Genomic DNA, 20290 nt, shown 5'->3' with positions numbered 1-20290 from the left:
ATATGGCCCCAGCAGAGTTGAAGGAGTTAAAGAAACAATTGTAAGAATTGCTCGATAAGGGCTTCATTCGGCCTAGTGTGTCCCCTTGGGGTGCTCCTGTTTTGTTTGTAAATAAAAAGAATGGTTCTATACGAATGTGTATTGATTATCGCCATTTGAACAAGGTTACAGTGAAGAACAAGTATCCATTGCCACGTATTGATGACCTATTTGATCAGCTTCAGGGTGTCAGAGTGTTCTCTAAGATCGACTTGCGTTCAGGCTATCATCAGTTGATTATTCGGGAGCCAGATATCCCGAAGACTACTTTCAGGACTCAGTATGGTCATTACGAGTTCCTTGTAATGTCTTATGTGCTGACCAATGCCCCAACATCATTCATACACTTAATGAACAATGTATTTCAGCCCTATCTTGACCCGTTCTTCATTGTATTTATTGACAACATTCTAGTGCACTCCCAGAGGCAGTAGGATCATGAGCAGTACCTGAGGACTGTGCTTCAGACCTTGAGAGAAAAGAAGTTGCATGCAATATTTTTGAAATGTGAATTCTGGCTAGATTTAGTGGCATTTTTGGGTCATGTAGTATCGAATGAGGGGATCAAGGTAGATCTAAAGAAGATTGAAGTAGTGTAGAGTTGGACCAGACCATCCTCAACTACGAAGATCCGGAGTTTTCTTGGCTTGGCGGGGTATTACCGTCGATTTGTAAAGGGTTTGTCGTCTATTGTAGCACCTATGACCAGATTGACCCAGAAAGGTGCTCCGTTCAGGTGGACCGAGGAGTGTGAGGAGAGCTTTCAAAAGCTTAAGACTGCTTTGACTACAACCCCAATGTTGGTGTTGCCTACTGGTTTGGGGTCCTATACGGTGTATTGTGATGCGTCACACATTGGTCTCGGTGCGGTGTTGATGCAGGACAGTAAGGTGATTGCCTATGAGTCTAAACAACTTAAGGTGCAGGAGAAGAACAATCCTTTCCACGACCTCGAGTTAGCAGCTATTGTTTATGCCTTGAAGATCTGGTGGAACTATTTGTATGGTATCCTTTGTGAGGTCTACACCGGCACCAGAGTCTACAACATCTATTTAACTGAAGGGTCTTAACTTGCGGCAACAGAGATGATTGAAGCTGCTTAAGGATTATGACATCACCATTCACTATCATCCCGGGAAGGCCAATGTGATGGCCGATGCCTTGAGTCACAAGGCGGAGAGTTTGGGCAGTCTAGCATATCTACCAATAGCAGAAAGGCCTTTAGCCTTGGATGTTCAGGCCTTGGCCAACCAGTTTGTCAGATTGGTTTTTTCTTAGCCGAGTAGAGTTTTTGCTTGTGTGGGTTCTCAGTCTTCTCTTTATGATTGTATCAGAGAGCGTCAGTATGATGACCCCCATCTATCCTTAAGGACGAGGTTCACACGGTGATGCCAAGGAGGTCACTATTGGAGATGACAGTGTATTATGGATGCAGGGCAGGCTATGTGTGCCCAATGTAGATGGTTTACGTGAGTTGATTCTCTAGGAGGCTCACAGTTCACGGTACGCCATTCATCTAGGTGCCTAAATTGTCAGCATGTGAAGTATGGGCATCAACGGCCACGTGGACTGCTTCAGAGGCTAGAGATTTCGGAGTGGAAATAGGAACGGATCATTATGGATTTCGTTGTTGGGATCCCATGGACTCAGAGGAAGTTCGATGCAGTTTAGGTGATTGTGGATAGATTGACCAAGTCAGCTCATTTTATTCCTGTGGTTACTACTTACTCTTCGGAGCAGTTGGCTCAGGTTTACATCCGCGAGATTGTCAGGCTTCATGGCGTGCCGATATCTATCATCTCTGACCGGGGTATGCAGTTTACATCGTGGTTCTGGAGAGCCATACAATATGAGTTGGGTAGTCAGGTGGAGTTCAGTATAACATTTCACCCTCAGACGGACAGACAGTCCGAGCGCACTATTCAGATATTTGAGGATATGCTTCGTGCGTGTGTGATGGATTTTAGGGGTTCTTGGGATCAGTTCTTGCCACTTGTGGAGTTTGACCACAACAATAGTTATCAGGTGAGTATTCAGATGGCCCCGTGTGAGGCTTTGTATGGTAGACGGTATCGGTCTCCAGTGGGTTGGTTTGAGCGGGGTGAGGCTAGGCTATTGAGTACAGATTTGGTTTAGGATGCTTTCTAAAAGGTTAAATTGATTTAGGATCGACTTGATATAGCCCAATCCAGGCAAAATATTTATGCGGATCGCAAGTTTCGCGACATTGCATTCATGGTTGGGGAGCTGGTCTTGCTCCTGGTTTCGCCCATGAAGGGTGTTATGAGGTTCGGGAGGAAGGGCAAGTTAAGCCCTAGGTATATAGGGCTTTTTGAGATTCTTGAGAGTGTTGGAGAGGTGGAATACATACTTGAACTACCACCTAGTCTCTTTGTGGTTCATCCAGTGTTCCATGTTTACATGCTCCGGAAGTACCACGGTGATCCATCTTATGTGTTAGACTTTAGCTCAGTCAAGTTGGACAAGGATATATCTTATGTCGAGGAGCCGACGACCATTTTGGATAGACAGGTTCGAAAGTTGAGGTCGAAGAGCATCGCTTCAGTGAAGGTTCAGTGGAGGGGTCATCCGGTCGGGGGGGGGGGGGTGACTTGGGAGACCGAGCATGATATACGCAACTGTTATCCTCATGTTTTCACCACTTCAGGTATGTTTCTATACTCGTTCGAGGACGAACATGTGTTTCAAGATGGGGAGGATGTAACGATCCGGCCGGTTGTTTTGAGAGTATTATTCCCGAACACCTATTTATTGCTCCCTTTATTTCATTTTGTGGTTATGTAACTTGATGAGAGGTTTGATTTTTGGTTTCGAAGGGGAATGTGACACATAGTCCCTAAAATGAAAGTTTAAGTCGTAGGAATTGATAGTAGTTTAATTTTTGTGAAGACGGCTCCAAAATGAAGGTTTGACGGTTCCAATAGCTCCATAGGGTGATTTTGGTCTTTGGAGCATGTTCGGATGCTGATTTAGAGGTTTGTAGGTCATTTCGGCGTTAATTGGCGAAAGTTGGAAAAATGGATGTGTTTTGGAAGTTTGACTGTGAGTGGACTTTTTGATATCGGGATTGGACTCCGATTCCGGAAGTTGGAGTAGTTCTGTAATGTCAATTATGACTTGTGTGCAAAATTTTAGGTCAATCGATCTTGATTTGGTAGGTTTCGACATCGAATATAGAAGTTTGAAGTTCTAAAGTTCATTAGGCTTGAATCGAGGTGAAATTCGTGTTTTTAGCATTGATTGTTGTGATTTGAAGGCTCGACTAAGTTCGTATGATGTTTTAGGACTGGTTGGTACAATTGGTTGAGGTCGCCGGTTTCTCGGGTGGATTACGGATGGTTAACAGATCAAATTTAGACTTGAAGCATTTGTTGGGATTCTGCCTTCTAGTGCATTCGCACCTGTGGAATTTTGCTCACAGGTGTGAACTCACAGAAGAGAGTAGGCGAGCGCAGAAGCGGGGCTGAAGAGGGTGGTCAGTGGTTGCAGGTGCGACGAGGAGGTCGCAGAAGCGGTAGAGAGCTTGGGGAGGCCGGTCCGCAGAAGCGGACGATTTTGCGCAGATGCGCACCCGCAGAAGCGGGATTTGCGACCGTAGAAGCGGTTGGTCCGCGTCAGTGATTTTCTGCAGATGCGGTTGGCTGACCGCAAAAGCGGCTAAATGAATCGCAGAAGCGGTTTAACTAGGCAGGAAAGGGGATTTTCGAGGGTTTGATTTCATTATCCATTTTTGGACCTAGAGAGCTTGGTTTGTGGCGATGTTTCGAGAGATTTTCAGAGAAAGAATTTGGGTAAGGTTTCTACACTCATTTTTGAATAGTATCCACTAATCTATCATTAATTTCTTCATTTAATTAAGGATTTGGGTTGAGATATTTGGGTAAAAATGGTGAAAGTTCTTGGACTGAAATTTTGGGATTTGAAAGGCGAAATGAAGTCGGATTTGAGTAATTTTTGTATGGTTGGACTCGTTATTGAATAGGAGTTCGGATTTTATAATTTTAGTTGGGTTCCGAGATGTGGGCCCGGGTCGACCTTTTGAGGTGATTTTTCAATTCTTTGCTAAAGTTGTAGATTTAATATTTAAATTAGTTTCTTATAGTTATATTTATAGTATGTAATTGTTTTGGCTAGATTCGAGCCGATTGGAGTTGGAAAGTCGAGGGAAAGGCATTCTTATTGATTGATTGAGCGAGATTTGAGGTAAGTGACTTGTCTAACCTTGTGTGGGGGAAATTCCCCTTAGGTGTTGATACTGTTATGGTATTTGCCATACGTGAAGGCTGTGTACGCGAGGTGACGAGTGCGTACTCGGATTAAATGTTAAAACTCCGGTTCTTGCTAAGTAGTTTCCTTTTTAATTCCTTAACTGAGTTACTCTAGCATGTGTAGTCGCCAAGTCTAGCCTAATGTCACATGCCTACGTGTCTTATCTCTTACTTGCAATTTGTGTAATATGCTTAGTTGGATTACCTGCTTCCATGATTTTGTATTCAGTCTTTAACTGTAGGATTCCTTGTTGTAATTTCATTGTCCCATTGGTTACCTGTTGCATATTTACTTTTGGGACTACGAGGCGGTACCTCGGGAGCTCCCCTATTGTGTATTTACTTTTGGGACTACAAGGCAGTACCTCGGGAGCACCCCTGTTGTGTATTTACTTTGGGACTATGAGGCAGTACCTCGGGAGCACCCCTGTTGCATATTTACTTTTGGGTCTACAAGGCGGTACCTCGGGAGCGCCCCTGTTGTGTATCTACTTTTGGGACTACGAGGCGGTACCGCGGGAGCGCCCTTGTTGTTTACCTCTATTTGTAGTGTTGTTATCCTTCTGTAATTTCTCATTGTTCAATTCTCAGTCATTTCATTATATTATTATATCTCCTGCCTTGTTTCCTATTATTTCCAGTAGGGCCCTGACCTGACCTCGTCACTACTCTACCGAGGTTAGGCTTGGCACTTACTAGATACCGTTGTGGTGTACTCATACTATGCTTCTGCACATGTCTTTGTGCAGATCCAGGTGCATCTTACCAGCCTCGTTATTTGTGCGCTGTATTGATGTTTGGAGACTTCAAGGTACACCTGCCTACGACCGCAGGCCTCAGAGTCCCCTTCTATTCTGTTCTTCTCTTATTTCTTTATATTTTGATAGACAGTGATGCATATGATTATTCGGTACTGTACTTTAGCTTGTGACTTATATCTCACCAGGTTTTGGGATTTTATGTATTGAGTTTTGGTAGATTTCTTTTATGAAATTGTTTGGATGTTCAAGATTTAATCTCTTATTTAATGTTTCCGTGTATTGTTTAGGCTTACCTAGTCTTAGAGGTTAGGTGCCGTCACGATATCCCACGGAGGGAAATTGGGGTCGTGACACATACGCCCGAGTCCAAAATATCATCCGAACCTAACAAAATCATCAAAACTCTTTTTCGGGGTCAAATTCACACAAGTCAAACTTGGTCAACTCTTCTAACTTAAAGCTTCAACGATGAAATTCATTCTTCCAAATCGATTCCGAATAACCTGAAAACCAAAACTGACGATTCACACAAGTCATAATACATCATACGGAGCTACTCATGCCCTCAAACTACCTCATGAAGTGTAAATGCTCAAAATGACCGTTCGGGTCGTTACACAATCTTTGTAAGATAAGAACTAGTCTTGGTCTTCTTTCTTTGTAGTAAAAATATATCCTTAGTCTTTTAAATATTTATAGTCTTCTAATTATCTTTTTTAGCTTTTCTTACGCCATAATGGAGTAATCTCTTTTCGTTGGAATAGTTGATGAAGCTTGATATATTTTATAATACTATCTCAATTTTTATATATTCTTGGCTTGAAACATTTTATTTACATTTCATACTGTTCTGAAATGATAGTTTTAATTACTCTATTATCACGTCTATATATTTTATCTCTAAGTTATTCATATATTAATTTTTGTAATTCTCGTGGAGCAAAATTAATATATAATAACTGATGAATAAAATAGTAGAGTAAAAGAAATTTTTTAGTAAACTATTATTTCAAGTCAGTAATCTTGCTTGCCTCAGTTTTAATTCTCATGGAGGAATTATTGTAGGCAAGATTATTGATCCTTAGTAAAAATATTTTCATGAAGTTTTTACTTTCTTTTAGCACAATTCAAGCAAGAAAAATATTTCTGTTTAAACGTCACTAGTCTTAAGTTGATTAATTAACATAATTGTCATAGAGTGTTATTAATTTGTTATTTCTTAGTGAGCAAAATATAATTGTATTAGAAATAAGCAATTATTCTTTAAAGAAATAAATGTAGAAATTGAGATTTTATTATAGTAATATTATCAAGTGAATTCAATGATTCCCAACTCTTTTTTAAATTATAAATCTTCTAAAATTTATTTGTTTTATTTAAGTAATTAATAAGTTTTAAACCTCACTCACTTTTCATCAGTTTGATTCTCTCAAATAGTAGTTAATTATTACAAGTCTGTAGCATAGATTATCCAGCCTCTGTGGGACGATATCTTAAACTATACTAGAATTTGACACAGTACGAGTATGAAATTCCAATACATATTGGCCTCATAAAATTTTTGGCGCCGTTGTCGGGGTTTGGCATACATCTGCTTTAGATTAAATAGCTTGTTACTAATTTGAGAATTTATTATTATTATTATTTTTATTGCTGTTAATATTTTCACTATCTACTAATAAGTATTTCTTCCTATTACTTCTATAATTACCTTTAATGTAGTATATTTAATATAATATTACTTGTACTTTTACATACAATACCATTCTAACTTTCTTTTTAATTACTATTATTTACTAGTACTACTTTTACTTATACTTAATATATTATCGTACCTTTTTTTTCTTTTCACTAACTATTTTTGTTCTTTTTGAACATTTCTTTAGTTGTTTTATTAGCTACTAGTACTGCTTTAGAAACTAGTGTTAATTTATTATTATTTTTCTTCTCTTTAAAATTTTAGGTAGTTTATGACCCGCTCTTCTACAAAAAAGTTGGCTAGTTACGATCCAGAAATTAAAAAATCTCTTCGATTTTGCAGGACAGGACAAACATCATCTTCTCAAAGCATAGCTCGTGAAGGAATGGAGAATTAGGGAGTAGAAGACATTCAACCACCAGCCTATGTAGAGGATCAGTTTGATGAAGTAGCACTAAGACCAGCAAACAGAATCCTTAGGGATTATGCTAGACTTGATTCAACTGTAAATCTAGTGTTAGAAAACCTCATGTGGTAGCCAACAACTTTGAAATCAGGACTAGCCTGATTCAAACGATTCAACAGTCTTGCATCTTCACTGGAGACACAAGTGAAGATCCACATAGTCATTTAATTGACTTTCTGGAACTTGTTGAAACAACTAAGTATAATGGAGTATCTCCTGAAGCTATCACGTTAAGGCTATTTCCTTTTTCTTTAAAAAGTGCCAAGACTTGGTTGCGAAGTTTGCCACAGGGTTCCATTACCACATGGGACCAGATGACTCAGAAATTTTTAAATAAATATTTTTCCCCTGCTAAAACCACAAAGTTAAGACAGGAAATATCTAATTTCTTGCAGACTGACACTGAGTCAGTTTATCAAGCTTGGGAAAGATGAAAAGCAATGTTAAGAAAATGTCCACACCATGACATTCCTGAACACATGCAACTGTATATTTTTTATCATGGATTAAAACCCTCCGCTAGAAATGTGATTGATGCAGCTGCAGGAGGTTCTGTAATGGGAAAAACCACGGAGGAAGCATTGCAATTGTTGAACGATATTTCTGAGAATGCCATCCAATGTCCATCTGAGCGTGTAATCATCAAGAAGGATGCTACGGTAAATCAGGTTGATGCTTTAAATACACTAACGCAACAAATTATTTCTTTGGCACAAAAGTTTGAATCTTTTTAGGTGAATACACAACAACCAAGCCAGTCTGAGGCTTGTGACATGTGTGGAGGAAACCATCTGAACCATAAATGTCAAGAAACCAATCATAATGATGAACATGTCCATTTTTTGGGTTATAAACTGTACCCTTTTGGGAGTCCAATGCAACAAAAGCACCCAGGATTTTAATGGAGCAATCTAAATGGTGCAGAGAACTGTCAAAGCTCCCAAAAGCAACAAGTACAAGGTTCGTTGGGATACCAGAATCAGAACCGTGGGCAACCAAACTACATACCTTATCAACAAGCAGGGCCATATCAGCAAAGGCCTCAACAAACTCATTCAAGTCTTGATGATCTTTTGTATAAGTACATTAAGGTCACTGATGAAAAGATGGAAAGTCAGGGTTCAGCCCTCAAAAATTTGGAAACTCTTATGTCAGAAAAGATTCAAGGTCCCTTGCCAAGCAATACAGAGAAAAATCCAAAGGAGCACTTTAAGGCCACCACCTTATTGTCAGGTAAGGAGCTTGATGAACCCTATGCAAACTAGTCAGAACAATAGGTAAACAACGGTAAGAATGTTGAAATACCCTCTGAACTATCTGAAGAGAAAGAAGTCAAAAAAAGAAGAAAATAATATTGAAAAATTGAATCCTTTCCCTGTGACAATTCCTTTTCCACAAAAAATAAAAAGAGAAAAGCTTGATAATCAATTTTCAAAGTTTTTGGAGATTTTAAAACAAATTCATATTAATATTCCTTTCACTGATGCTTTGTTACAAATGCCTTCTTATGCCAAATTTCAAAAAGAAATTTTGTCAAGTAAAAGGAAATTGGAAGAAGTTTCTGTGGTAATGCTTACTTAAAAATGCAGTGCTATGCTTCAAAATAAGCTACCAGAGAAACTTAGCGATCCGGGTAGTTTTACAATTCCATTCACTTTGGGGGAGTATATTTTGATGCCATTTTCTGTGATCTGTGATTTTGTAGCTTTAATTAACTTGATGCCATTTTCTATCTTTATAAAATTAAATCTTGGTGAAATGAAAGACAAAGATTTTTCTCTTCAGTTTGTAGATCAAAGTACTAAGAAACCTAAGGGAATAATTGAAGATGTGCTCGTACGAGTAGATATATTTCTTTTTCATGTAGATTTTATAGTACTTGAAATGAAGGAATGTCTTGATGAACCAATCATTTTGGGTAGACCATTTCTTGCCATAGGTAGAGCAATCAAAGATGTCCATCAAGGACAACTAATTTTGAGAATTGATGAAGAAAGAGTCATTTTTGCTATGCAAAAGATATTAAGATTTGCAGGAGATGAGACATCATCTTCGTGTGTTTCGCTTGACATGCTTAATTATCTTACAGATGAATTCAAAGATGATCAATTAATTCCAGACTCAATGGAAAGATGTCTGGCCAAATCTGGCACAACACAAGGTGATCATCCTATCATCAAAAGAGAAGCCGAAACACTAGAAAAAGATTTTGAAGATGATGAGATGCAACCAGAACAAGTTCAACAAAAAATTGAACTCAAAGTTTTTCCATCTCATTTAAAATATGTTTATCTTGAGAAAGAATTATTTCCAGTAATTATTTTATCTTCTCTTACTGCAGGACAAGAAGAAAAACTAATTGAAGTGTTGGAAGCACATAAATGAGCCTTGGGGTGGATTATAGAAGATATCAAAGGGATTAATCCAGCTGTTTGTACGCACCAAATTCTCATAGAGGATAGCTACTACCACGACCCAAAATCCACCTAGTCGTGATGGTACCTAACTCACCCGTCAGGTAAGCCAATTAACAACTATCCAATTCAATTAATATTTAACTAACTCTAATACACTCCCTAAAGAATGGTAGTACAAATCATGAGCTTCTAAGATTAGAATTTACAAAGCTGGTATGAAACAAAAACATCATCTGTTTGAAATGTATAAACATATTTATTTATAAATCTAAGGCTACCATGAACAAGAGACAGCTATGGCCGGAACACAGGTACATCTTCAAATCAAGCTCCCGTCCATCACAACAACATCAACATCCAATATCTACACGCAAGGTGTAGAAGTGTAGTATGAGTACAACCGACCGCATGTACTTAATAAGTAACAAACCTCACCTTAGGTTGAAAGTAGTGACAAGCTGCAACAAAGGTCGGGTCCGACACCAATAGCCAACAACAGTCCATAACAACGTAAAGCAAGTAATAAAACAAGTAACTCAGAGATAAAATACTTAGCTTAATCATGATTTCTGAAAATAGTTCTGCCTTTCAAGTATATTATTGAAAACACAAGTCGTTTACCGAAGTTGCCAAAAATATGAGTAAGTTTGAAAACAGTAATTTTCCCAAAAATCCTTTCAACAATAAATAAGATGTTTCATTTTCTTTCTAGATAGCCAGTGTAAAATGCCTCACTATGCCCATATGCCAGCATGTGTGAGAAGTCATGAATGACGTGATACCGTACAACATCATGAAAATACATCTCTATGCCCGTATGATGAGTGGAAAGTACAGTACTGAGTGATTGAGCATGATGAGTGGAAAGACAACTCACGTGTTGCACGGACAACTCATGTGCTATAGTATCAATATCTGGATTCGCATGGACAACTCACATGCTGCACGGACAACTCACATGCCATAGTATCAATATCCTCACAATCAGGCCCTCGGCCTTACTCAATCATCAATCTTTCCAGTCTCTTAGGCTCATAATTTCATGAAACTAGCCCAAAAATGATGATATGATGTGTCAATATGTAGCGACAGAGTCTGAGATATGATATGAAATGAGTGAACATAACTGAGTATGAAATTTCAATGTAAGAAAATAACTCAACAACAGTAACGACCTCAATAGGTCCCAACAGGTTGAGCTTGCAGCCTAGACATGGTTTCCAACATGGATCACAGCTCAATAACTCTAGTATGTAGATATTTCATGATTAAAGATAAGTTCAGGTGACTACACAATACCACAAAAATAACAGAGTCATAGTTCACACGGTGCACGCCCACACGCCCGTCACCTAGCACGTGCTTCACCTCAACACCAAACACATAACACGTATAGTCAGGGTTCATACCCTCAGCTCCAAGATTAGAAGAGTTACTTACCTAGAACAAGACGAATACAATGCCGAGCAAGCTAAACAATACTCCGAAAATTTCATTTCGCACGTATCATCCTCCGAACGCCTTCATATCTCCTCAATTCCACACCAAATGATTCGAAACTAGTCAAACAACGTGCAAATTAATCAAAATATACTCCAATGCTTTCAATTTAACAATTTTTAAAAATTCCTAACTCCGCTCAAAAAATTGACAGTGGGGCCCACGTCTTGGAATCCGACGAAACTCACAAAATTCGACAACCTATCCTATTACGAGTTCAACCATACTAATTTCACTCAAATCCGACTCCAAATCGGTATTCAAAACTCGAAAATTTGTTTTATTAAATTATAGAAATTTCCTTCGATTTGTCTAGAAGATTCGATAATCATACACCAAAAATGAAGATTAATTCATAAAATATAATCATAAGGGAGTCAAGAATACTTACCCCAAGTTGTGTGAAAATATTCTTCTCCAAGGTCGTCCCAACCGAGCTCCAAAATTCGAAAACGGATTAAAATGTTGAACCCTCGAATATAAGTCATTCTGCCCAGTGTTTTCCGCATTTGCGGACACTCGGTCGCATCTGCGACCATCACTTCTGCATAACAAGCTCGCATCTACGAGACAGCCTTGGCCAGCAGTGATTTCTTCTGCGATGTCCAGGATCTCTTCTGCGCAGGTTCCTTCGCATCTGCGGTTCCTTCCGCTTCTGCGATCAGTGTCAACGCTTCTGCGGTCGCGCTTCTGCGCGAAAAATTCCGCATCTGCGGCTCCTGCCCAGCAGTGCCCAGTCCACTTCTGCAAAGGGCTGCTCACTTCTGTGGAGTCGCTTCGGCGGAGTCGCTTCTGCGACCAAGCTTTCGCAGAAGCTGTGAAATCTTAAATGTTGAACTTGAGAGCATGCCTACCCTTTTATGTTGGAAAGTACTGTATTTGGACTTAGCTGAGAAGCTCGTCACTACTTTCAGTTCCTTATTTATTATTGTTACTTACTGAGTTGGTTGTACTCATACTACACCCTGCACTTCGTGTGCAGATCCAGGTGATCCCAGACACATTGGGTGTTAATTCTTTCACATAATTAATTTTTCGGAGATTCAAAGGTAGCTGCTATGTTTCGCAAACCTTATCTCTCCTTCCCTATCCTTTTGTTTATTGTATTTGGTCTCAGATCATTATAGACCATATTTTTAAAACTGAGATTTTTAAGGTTTCAGATCACAGAATTAGGTTTTAAAACATAAGATGACCTACCAGGTCATCACACGGACATAATGGGTGTTGATTCTTTCATACAGTTGATTTTTCAGAGATTCAGAGGTAGCTGCCATGGAACTTGTCTCTCCTTCCCTATCCTCTTATTTATTGTATTTGGTCTCCGATCATTATAGACCGTGTTTTATCCAGACATGTAATGTATAGATGCTCATGTACTCAGTGACACCGGGTTTTCAGAGTGTTTGTATCGGTATTTGCGAGATTTTTGGATTGTGTTTAAACATTATATTTTCAAACTTAAAGGAAATGGTGGGTTATTGATGGTGTTGGCTTACCTAGTATTGAGATAGGCGCCATCACGATAGGTTACGATTTTGGATCATGACACGTTGGTATCAGAGCCCAGGTTACATAGGTCTCATGAGTAATGATCAGGTTTAGTAGAGTCTTGCAGATCGGTACGGAGACATCTGTACTTATCTTCGAGAGGCTACCGAACCCTTAGGAAAATTTCACTTTCTTGTATTCTATCGTACGGAATTGATTCAGCTTGAAACATAACTCTTGAATTCCTTCCACGCATTTGTATGCGCATGTGAGCGCTCGATATCAGTTGTGCATCACCAGCTTGTGATTCCATGAACGAGATTCACAATATGTATTCTGTGTTTTGGTGATGGGCTAGTCTGGAGGACTTGAGGCCAGGGTAAGACTGCAGCTTAATCTCGATAGCTTCAGTTGTGTAAACTTGTACATTTGGACTCATATGTCCGGTAGTATTCATATGAGTGGAAATTATGGCTCGATGAACGGTTGAATGTCTATATGATAAGTATGATGTGTTTGCGAGATGTGTTCAGATGGGTTGAATGTGACGAAAAAAGTTACTTGTCACTCAAGAGTTTGCGACTGGGTACTTGATTTATGTCTTGACTTGACGTATAGTCTTAAATTTGTGAGTGTATTGAAGGAACTTTCACGTTGTTAAATTCTCATGTCTTGTTAATGAGTTTGGACTCAGAAAGAGTAAGTGATTGTGTAGTAATTGTGGTTGCGAAAGGGTATAACAAGATGTCAATTTGAGGCTAAGCAGGTGGGTTATCTCCTGCAGACTAATCTTCAAAGGTGTGTTTCTTATAATGTTGAGTGGAGAGTTTCTTTTCTACCAGCGGAGTGTATGTGTTGAGATTTAAATTTTAATTTGGTTGAGAAAGTTTGACTGTCACGAGAATGAAAGCGAGCTTAGCGAATGAATTGAGGTATTTTGTGGTTTGTGTTACCTGAGCTTGTGAAGAAGTTTTGTTGAACAGACTGCAGTATTATGGCAGTAATAGAGTATGGATATTGTGAGTTATGGAATGTTTTGGATCTAAGGCTTTGAGCCAAGTGGAGGAGCCTGCTATTGACGATTTGATTTCATGGTTATGTGTTGTACTGGTTTTAGTTGAGGCGTACCTATGAATCAATTATGACTTGCAAAGATTGAGATCGAGGATGACTCGAGTAAAGACATTCCTACAAATAGGTTATATTGCACTTTATGAAAAATATAAAAAAAATCATAAAATGATTAAATTGTTATTTTGAAAGATGTAGTGCGTACGAAGTATGAATTTGATTGGTGGTTTTAAGGCAAGGTTACTTATTTAGGGGCTGTTGTGCTAATGGGGCTCGTGTCTTTCGGCTCGTTTGGGTGGTGCAATTTAGATTTGAGCATAGTGGATGACTTTCGAAAGGGTTCTAATGGATTAAAAATATATACGTGGCAATTGAAAATATTTCGGATTAGTATATCGCTAGAATTGGTTATTTACATTTGATGGTGACGGAACTTGCGGTAATTTTGTATGACTATGGATTCTACATTTTAGTATAATAAAGGAAAGAAGAACAATTTTAAATTTGCATAAGGTATTTTCAGAGTGAGTGATACCGTTATGGTATTTATGGAGGTGCTTAAGAAGAATACAATGGCTTATGGGCCTTAGGGTAGTGTGGTTTTATGTTAGGATGTATTGTAGTGAACTTTGGGTAAGGATAGTGAAGTTCTGACAGGGAGAAGTGTCAACTTGAGGGTAATACAGAAGAAACTCAGAGATAAATACGACGACTGGGTAGTAGGCTGGACTAGTATGGTATGATCGGTTCTTTGGGTACCTATGAAGTACTGAGGCTTTATGGATGTTTTAGTGGAAATATTCTTCGGTTGGTGACATGTGTGGCTTGGTCGAGTTAGAGGAATTCAGTTTTGATATCTTGGTTATGTGCAAATGGATTTGAAAGTGTTCTTGATGGTTTCTACCATGGTTTGAACTAGATATTTTCTACCGGTGTGGGAGACATGTTGTGTATTGTGAATTCCTCATGGATGAGAGAAAATGGAAGGTTTCTAATTGACCGGGTATGTAATATGTTGCTGACTTAGAGTTAATAATGAGATTCTCGTGGTTGTCACATGATGGTATAATAGATGTGGTGTGTTGTGCGGGATTAAGACTTACATGTACAAGGTGGCTGTTCATTCTGGAAAGCAAGACCACGAATTATGGACATAATGGTCAATTTCAGATGTTTAGACGGATATTATAACTATTCGGTAATCCCTGAGAAGGGTATTCATTTCAAAAGGCGCATTATGTTTTGACTTTTGGATGTCATTGGTATTGCGATACTCACCTCGTTAATAGACTGCTGATATTCCAATTATTGCTATGTGGCACTGAAGGAAATATGGAAGTATTCCTCATGGGATGATCGTGCATGAAATATGTGTTAGTCATTCGTGTGCTGGAGTTGGGACCAGTCACAGTTATTCCTGTGTTCTATGAATGTGGAGACAGGGTGTTCTCAGAAGCATATTGTTTCAGGGTTGCGGCATGTTTGAGGTGAGTATTTTATTTAAACTCAAGGGAGGCACTAGTTGCCTTAATTATTTGTGATGACTACGCGCTACGTGTGTGTGTGTGTGTGTGTGTGTGTGTGTGTGTATATATATATATATATATATATACGCGCTACGAGTGTGTATATATATATGTGAGGTTTGAGCCCATGTGCGGGCATCGGGGCAAGTATTCAGACTCGGGAAAATGTTTAGACTATGATATACCTAGAGTTGACGGTTAAGCGTAAAGTTATGACGTTTCTCGTATTCGTACCTTTGTTGAGAACCATCTGGGCTATACTTGAGGTTACAAAGAGGCTAATTCCTTGAATAAATTGGGTAGCTACTATTTCTGCTTTAACTTGCCGATTTGAGTGGTGATAGCACACTTTGCACCTGCCTACTCTATGACGTGTTATTTATACCAGTCCAGGAGCATGAGAATCTTAATTCATTTATCATATACATGTGTACTTATTTGATTGCTCCAGTATGATATGCTTGGACTGGGGGCCTGTGGCAATGCCATGCGCATTATGTTATTGGCACGTGAGTTGTCCGTACGGATCCATATATTGATATTATTGACACGTGAGTTATCCGCACTGGTCCAGATATTGATACGATAGCACGTGAGTTGTCCATATAGGTTGATCTTAATGTGAGCTCTAGGAGAGCTGGTTACCGTTATTAGATTCGTGTGTCTTGGTTTTACCATGTATGGTGAGATCATAACATTTCGGTTGTAGAAGTTCTTGTTGAACTTGCGAAACGGTTCTCTTCTTAGAAACCTTTTCCATTTTTAGGTACACAGATTGTGCAGTTTGCGGCTTGTTTTAGATAGGTGTGGCATGTTTGTGTGATAGTTGTGTTTAATAATATATGGTCATTGGACCTAGAATGGGTACTATTGGGTTTGATTATGGTATATATGGGAGGATGACATTGAAAGTCGGCTCAGAAAGTGATTATGGTTCTGGTTAGGGCGAGATAGCTCCATGACTTATTGATCTGATAAGGGGTTATGAGATTCCACGTGTTTCTTTTATTATCAGCAGTGTACGAAAGTTTTGGAACGAGGGTATGTAGGATGTGGGGTTTAATATAGTACTTGGTTGGTTTGGAGTAGTTACCGAGATCAGAAATGGTGCTACGAGTATGCGAGTTGTGTGATATATCATGTGATTATATCGTGAGTTATGGCTATGGCTTGATATAGTTTTTCGGGACTTATACAGTGTGTAGATGCGAGATTTGGGTCTTGAAAAGAAATTTTGAATGTTGGAAATTGAATTCCAAGGTTTACGGGCCAAGGTTAAATTAATGATTTCATTTATGTTGTGTTGTCAGACCTGTACGGAATAGGTTGATGATAGATCACCCCCGGGTACGTGCGTGGTAAAATGGAATAGTGATTTGATGGCTTGGAAACAACTCTTGGCATGTACGAGGACGAACATATATTTAAGTGGGGGAGAATGTAACGACCCGACTGGTCGTTTTGAGTATTACAACCCCGCTCCCCCATTTTATGCTCAAATTGTGCTTTACAATTGTTATTTGACTTGCCGGGGTGATTGGTTCGGGTCTGGTAAGGTTTTGGAATGAATTGGAACACTTAGTTCCAAGGTTTAAAGCTTAAGTTAAAATAGTGACCGGATGTGGACTTATGTGTAAACAACCTCAGATTTGAATTTTGATGATTCTAATAGCTACGTATGGTGATTTTGAACTTAGGAGCGTGTCCGGAAAATTGTTTAGAGGTCCGTAGTGAAATTAGGCTTGAAATGGCGAAAGTCGAATTTTTGGAAAGGTTGACCGGGGCGGTTGACTTTTTGATATCGGGGTCGGAATACGATTCTAGAAATTTGAATAGGTCTGTTATGTCATTTATGACTTGTGTGCAAATTTGAGGTCAATCCGACGTTATTTGATAGGTTTCGACGTTGTTTGTAGGATTTGTAAATTTCAAAGTTCATTAGGCTTGAATCCGGGTGTAATTTGTGTTTTTGAGGTTATTTGATGTGATCTGAGGCTTGAACTAAGTTCGTATGATATTTTAGGACTTGTTGGTGTATTTGATTAAGGTCCCGGGGGCCACGGGTGAGTTTCGGACGGCTAACAGATCAATTTTGGACTTTGAATTCCAGCTGAAGAATGCTGGTTTTCTGTCACTAGTTTCCTTCTATGCGATCGCGTGAGAAGGTCCGCGATCGCATAGGCTTGTTTGGGAAAATGTGAGATTGTTCTATGCGATTGCGTGAAGGCAACTGCGATAGCGTGATTTTGGACAGACTGTGCTTCGCGAACGCGTGGCTAAAGCCGCGTTCGCGTAGAAGAAATAAGGCAGTCGGGGGCCACACCTTTGCGATTTCATGGCCAAATCTGCGATCGCATAGGCCTTAAAGTGCTGTGCTTCGCGATCATGTGAGTGAACCTGCGATCGCGTAGAGTAAGAATATTGGGGCAGTTTGGTTGTTCTTCGCGGTCGCGTAGAGGAGTCCGCGATCGCATAAGGTGAATTCTAGGCAGTCGAGTTTGTGCTTCGCGAATGCGAGGCTCCTTCCGCGTTTACGATGAAGGCATATCTGGGCAGAATTAAAAGTCCCAAAATAGGGATTTTGAGTTCATAACACAAAATTGAATTGGGAGCTCGGTAGATGGCGATTTTTGGAGAGATTCTTGCGTGAGTGTTTTGGGTAAGTGATTCTTATCCAGTTTTGGTTAATTTCCATGATTATGCCTTTGAATCCATCATTTAATGGGTGAATTAAGTTGAATATTTAAAAAATCCCTCTTGGTTTAATTTGAAGATTTGAGGGTCGAGTTGAGGTTGGATTTTGGTAAAATTGGTATGGTTAGACTCGTGGTTAAATTGGCTTTCGGTTTTTGTAACTTTTGTCAGGTTCTGAGACGTGCGATTATTGAGCTATATTTCAGATTTTTATTGAAAATTTGTATTTTCATATGGAATTAATTCCAATAATTTTTATTAACTGAATCAGATTATTTGTGACTTGATTCGAGGCGTTTGGAGGCCAATTCACGAGGCAAAGACATTGCAGAATAAAGAATTACACGGTTTGAGGTAAGTAACAGTTCTATATTTGTTCCTGAGGATATGAAACCCCGAATTATGTGTTATGTGATTAGTTTTGAGGTGACGCACATGCTAGGTGATGGGCGTGTGGGCGTAACCCGTAAGAATTGTGACTGGGTCAAATTCCATGGAACTGTGTAGTTGAATAATCTGATGATACCCGTACATTCTCTATGTGTTAAAGAAAATTAAGCTGAGACTCGTATTAAAAATCATGCTTAGACATATGCTGTTATTATTGGTACCCACTGGGGTAATTTCTGTGGTTGAATTATATGTTCAAATTGTAATTTCATACGCAGTCATGTTTATTCATTTCATATCATATCTCAGTCTCTGTTTCTATTTATTAATACATCATATTATCAATTTTGGGCTGATTATCATGATTTCTGAGAGCTCGAGCGACTGGAGAGGTTGATGACTAAGTGAGCCGGGGGCCTAATTACGAGGATATTTATGGATCGGGCTGCACGCGCGCAGCATGTTTCATTGAGTTATGCCATGATTGGCTTGATATAGCGCTTGGGCTGAAGGAGCCCCTCCGGAGTTTGTACACACCCCCGGTGAGCGCATGTACCTACTGAGTGCGAGTGCCGAGTGCTGAGTGATTGTGAGGAATTAGTGACTGTGAGGAAAGAGTGACTGTGAGGTTGGAGTGAATGGGACGAATGAGTGACTGTTACTCTGAGAGGATGCATTAATTTCATTATTTGCTGCATTTCAGCTGTCATATATCTCTATTTTGGAAATTTCGGAAAAACATTATTTTCTATTTCACTCAAATTTGATATGAAATTTCTATGAAATTTTAAATGTTGAACCCGAGAGCATGCCCACCCTTTTATGTTGGAAAGTACTATATTTGGACTAAGCTGGGAAGCTCGTCACTACTTTCAGTTCCTTATTTATTATTATTACTTACTGAGTTGGTTGTACTCATACTGCATCCTGCACTTCGTGTGTAGATCCAGGTGATCCCAGACAGTCACGACCCGAAATTCCCACTGTCGGGACCGTGATGGCGCCTAACACTTCACTTGCTAGGAAAGCCAACATTAGAACAATTTATCCTTTTAACAATTTAAATTTAATTAATGAAGAAGAACTAATTTAACTGCAATAACCCAAATATAAATGCGGAAGCTAAAACCGTAAAACAAATATCTGCTACAAATCCCTGAACCCGGTGTCACAAGTGTACGATCTTCTAGAGTAATACATACAAGGGTATGAAATAAATACAAAGCTGTCTGAATGAAAATACGCAGCTAAATAAAAATAAAGACGGGGACTTTAGGAGCTGCGGGCGCTGAGCAGTTGTACCTCAAGTCTCCGCAGGCGGCCCAATCCGAGCTCTCTAGTAGCCGCCACTGGGATCGTCTCCAAAATTTGAACAGTGTGCAGAGTGTAGTATCTGTACAACTGACCCCATGTACTGGTAAGTGCTGAGCCTAACCTCGACAAAGTAGTGACGAGGCTAAGGCGGGTCACCTACACTACAACCTAAACGCAATATATAATAATGACAGAAAATGGGAATACTCAACAGAATTCAATAGCCAACTGAAAATAATAACCACAACCTCAAGAATAAACCAGTGTCGTCCAGAATCACCAACCTTTAATAATTCAGATACAAATACAAAAAGGAAACCAACACAGCTCAAGAAATGAAAACATATAGGTTGTTGCGGCGCGCAACCCGATCCCATCGTACATCTCATATTCCTCCCGCGTTTCCTCATAATAGCATAAACAATAATGAATATAAGTAAAAGTGTTGCGGCGTGCAACCCGATCCCACCATATCATAATAACACAATCATAGTTCACCATTGTGCAACCAAACAATCCACCCTTATTACACATGTTGCGGCGTGCAACCCGAACCCACCGTACAATATCGATTCATCCTTATTCCACATCAATATATCACCCTTATTTCACCTGTTGCGGCGTGCAATCCGA

General features: G+C 39.4%; 1 non-coding gene across 1 annotated transcript; it reads right to left on the bottom strand.

Moving 5' to 3' along the window:
- Nucleotides 1-7616: 7616 nt before the first annotated feature.
- LOC142176968 (small nucleolar RNA R71) lies at nucleotides 7617-7723 on the bottom strand. The gene has a single exon (XR_012705760.1). It is a non-coding gene; the product is annotated as a small nucleolar RNA R71 (small nucleolar RNA).
- Nucleotides 7724-20290: the final 12567 nt, after the last annotated feature.

Source organism: Nicotiana tabacum, chromosome 22 (assembly GCF_000715075.1).
Source record: "Nicotiana tabacum cultivar K326 chromosome 22, ASM71507v2, whole genome shotgun sequence".
Taxonomy (NCBI): Eukaryota; Viridiplantae; Streptophyta; class Magnoliopsida; order Solanales; family Solanaceae; genus Nicotiana; species Nicotiana tabacum.
The sequence above is the reverse complement of the archived record's forward strand: the minus strand, read 5'-3'. Positions and strand labels throughout refer to the sequence as shown.